We start from the raw sequence: 4,452 nt of genomic DNA, 5'->3' as shown, positions 1-4,452 counted from the left end.
TTATATTAAATAGGGGAATTTGTCGGCCAATATATTGGTTCCGCAGATCAACCGGATGTCATGACTTTCTCTAGTTTATTTGATCGAGCCTTACCCTCAATTCTTGTATTCATCCTTTGGGATAGATACAGAATTTGAGGTAAAGTGCTCTTCCATTTAAACTATGAAAATTATGGGGTCAGTTTGACTTCATCTTTTTCAAAACTAAATTTTTTTAACGTCCTTCCGAAGCGGGCAACGGGATTTCAATTCCGATGGCCGACAGCTTCTTACGGGCAAACTCCACACCAAAAATAGTGCCGACATAGCAGAATGACTGGTATGAGCAATACATTTTGTTCCAATCGAATTGGGCCTAAATTTATCAAAAGCATATTTTATAGCCAAAAGCTCCTTCTTAGTAGTTGTGTAATTAATTTGGGCTTCGTTTAAGGTTTTGTTGGTATAATATATAACTCTAAACATCTTATCGTGCTGTTGTCCTAATACTGCCCCGATAGCATAGTCATTTGCATCGCACATTAACTCAAATGATTTCCTCCAAATAGATGAGACAATAATATGAGTCGTGTCTAACTTATCTTTCAGAGCATTATTAATGACATTTATGCATTCATTGTTAAAATTAAATAGAGCTTCCTTTTCTAAGAGACGCTATAAAGATTTGGGGATTTTAAAAAAATACTTAATGTCTATAGAATCCAACATGTCTCAGAAAACTTCTAACTCCTCTTACAGTTGTAGGTGAAGGTTCTTATTCAATAACTTGATTTTTTGTTTGGTTCACTTCCATGCCTTTTTCAGATATTTTATGTCCTAACACAATACTTTCAGAAACCATGAATTGACACTTCTCCCAATTGAGAACAAGGTTAATCTCTTCACAACATTTCGGTACCTTCACCAAATGATCCAAAAAAGAGTCAAATGAAGGGCTAAACAATGAATCCATAAAAACTTCTATTCCTTTCTCAATTAGGTCATAGAAAATAGACATCATACACAGCTGAAACGAAGCAAGTGCATTACAAAACACGAAGGGCGTTCTTCAAATAGCAAAAGTCTCATAAGAACTTGTAAACATTGTCTTATCTTGATTCTTAGGAGCAATATGTATCTAATGATACCCAAAATATCTGTCTAAAAATAAAAAATATAGACGACTAGCTACCCTATCCAACATCTGATCCATAAAAGGTAAAATAAAGTGATCTTTTCTAGTGACAAAATTTAATTTCCTATAATCTATACATATACGCCACTAAGTGACATGTCTAGTGGGAATTATTTCATTCTATTCATTTACAGACACTATCACTTCCCCTTTCTTAGGAACATATTGAATAGGACTAAGCCAAGCACTATCTGATATAAAATAGATAATTCATGCATCATGTCATTTCAATATTTCCTTTTTAATTTCTTGTTTCATAATTGAGTTTAATCTCCTTTGAGGATCTGCCAAGGGTTTATGATTATCTTGCATCAGAATCATATGCATACATATAGAAGGACTAATCCCTTTTGTATCTGCTAAGGTCTATTTAAAAGCTTTCTTATATTTCATGAGAATATCCAATAATTTCTCCTCTTACAAAAGAGTCAAATCTGAGGATATGATAATAGTAGATAATTTCCCCATGTAAGCATATTTTAGGTATTTGGGAAGCACCTTCATCTCAAGTTTATGGGGCTTTTCAATAGAAGGAATAAAAGGTTTACTATTTTATATTAAATCTAGAATTTCAAACCTCTCCCGAATTATTTTTGAATTTTCTTATACCAATAGAGCAGATTCATCTACAGAGTCTACAGAGTTTTCCTCATTCAATTCTTGCTCTACTATTTTGAGTTGACAATTCTCTCGAAAATGGCTATTGCAAAAATAGTCAATTAAATCCATCTGAAAAGATGCATCTTCATTTCCTTCAGAAACATATTTTATAGATTTTAATACATTAAATATAACCTCTTGATCATTTCATAGTTAATTTACCTTTTTTGCACATCTATCATGATTCATCCAGTGGCTAGAAAAAGGTCTATCTAATATTATGAGACTTTCTTTATCTTCTTCCATTTCTAAAACAATAAAATCAAGAGGAAAGATAAATTTGTTAACCTTTATGAGAACATATTCTATCACCCCCATTGGATAAGTGATCGATCAACCAGCTAGTTGAAGGGTCACAGTAGTAGGGGACATCTCTCTTAATCCTAACATTCTGAAAATATACAGTGGCATAAGGTTTATACTGGGTCTAAGATCACATAACCCTTTGCCATAAAATCTCTCTCCTATTGCATATGGATTATTAAGTCTCCTAGGATCATTAAGCTTCCGAGGAAGCTTCTTCTGAATGAGGGCACTACACTCCTCACTGAGTGCTCTGTCGCATAATCTCAAAACTTCATTTTCTTATTAAAAATATTTTTCATGAACTTTACGTAACTGAGCATTTGCTCTAGAGCCTAAGCAAAAGAAATATTAATAGTCAACTTCTTAAATACTTTCAAAAATTCTGAAAATTATTGATCTAATTTTTGTTTTTGGTGTCATTGAGGAAATGAAGGTGGTATTTTTTCTAAATTAATCTTAGTTGGTCAGAATGTTTTTTTTTCTAAATCCTTAGAAATTTCTTGCAAAGGTTTTTCAGGTTCTACAATCTCCTTTTCGATTTCAACATCTTTTTGGATTACATCCTCCAATTTTCTTCCACTCCTAAATTGAACAGCTTTCACATGCTCACTATTCTTGTCATTAAGATTAATCTCATTATTTCTAGGAAGATTTCCTTGGGGTCAATTGCTAAATGAGTTAGCAATTTGTTCCAACTGATTTTTATATTCCTAATTTTTGCACTTTGACTTTATATTGATTTCCTATCTGCAATACTTCTTTCTTCCAAGATAACTTCTTTTCCTTAAATTGTGGATGAGAGTTAAATCCTAGAGGATAAGAAGGTGTATAGTTGGTACCACCATAGTTATTCTAATTTCCTAAGGAATTTGTTTGGTTATTTCCCCATTGTTGGTTTACCCTGTCAGAGTTGTTGTTTCAGTTAAAGTTAGGATGATTCTTCCAACCTGGATTATAGAAATTGGAATAAAGGTTGTTAGGTCTGTTGTTAATCATATTTAGGGTCTCAAATGATGAATTTATTAGCATTAACCAATTGTTCAAATGATTTTTTCTCAATTACTAAAGGTACTTGAGGTTGATTCATTCTAAATTGGTCCAGCTTCTTAGATATGGTTGCTACCTGAGAAGTTATAATCAAAAGCACATTTGTGTCATGTACACAAACTACCTTCCTAAGGTTTACTCTTTCAGAAGGCCATTAGAAATTGTTAGTGGTCATCTCCTCAATCACAGAAAAAGCCTCATCAAATGGCTTTGGCATGAGCGATCCACTAGTGGTAGCATCAATAATAGTTCTAAGGGATCCTACTAAATCATTATAAGAAGTCTGACTAATCAGCCAATCGAGCAGTGCATGATGTGGGCACTTCCTAAAAGCTCCTTAAATAGTTCCCAAGCCTCATATTTTGACTCATATTTGTGTTGGCAAAATGAAGTAACATCATTCCGTATTTTATTTGTTTTTGAAGATGAAAAATACTTAGCTAGTAATTTTTGGGCTAAGTCACCCCACCTCTTAATTGATCATGGTGCAAATAAGTTCAATCATATTTTAGCTTTATCCCTCAAAGAAAAGGAAAAAGCCTAAGCCTGAAAACATCATTTGACACCCCATTATAACAAAATATAGCACAAAGTTCTAAGAAAGTTGTTAAGTGTAAATTTGGATCCTTAGACAAGATTCCCACAAATTGGTTGTTCTGCACCATTTGAATGATAGCAGACTTAAGTTCAAATGTGTTAGTTTCTACGACAAGAATTTGAATACTTAAGTGAATTTCATATGTTGTATGACTGACACAATCCTTTAATGGTTTATGCACGTTATGATGATTATTAATCGATTCCTGAGTATCTAAATTAATTTGCTAATTGTTTGTCATTTCTTTTACAATTTTGTGAAGTCTTTTCAGATTTCTAATCCTTCTAATAGTTTTCGCTAGTTTTGAATCGTAGGGTTCAAGTCCTGTAGGTCCTGAACTATGCATTCACCGACTAAAGACTTAATTAGTAAGTTTCACACAAACACACAAATATTTTTAGAATTTTTCTTTTTCAATCAAACAAGTAATTACACATAAAGACTAGTAACACAAATTTTCAAGTCTAGGTCTAAATGGTTCAACTAAAATTCTCCTAAGTTAATTACATCATCGCTCCCCGAAAACAATGCCAAAAACTTGATATGCTCTATTTCCAAGTGCATTCACACTCTGCGGTCTCAAGAAAGTGTACATTTCGTATCAATAATATCAGATTTTGAGTTCGAAATATCGATCCCATATGGAGTGAGGGAATTAAACTTAAGA

Source organism: Phalaenopsis equestris, unplaced genomic scaffold, assembly GCF_001263595.1.
Source record: "Phalaenopsis equestris unplaced genomic scaffold, ASM126359v1 Scaffold000354, whole genome shotgun sequence".
NCBI lineage: Eukaryota > Viridiplantae > Streptophyta > Magnoliopsida > Asparagales > Orchidaceae > Phalaenopsis > Phalaenopsis equestris.
This window is presented reverse-complemented; position numbering follows the sequence as displayed.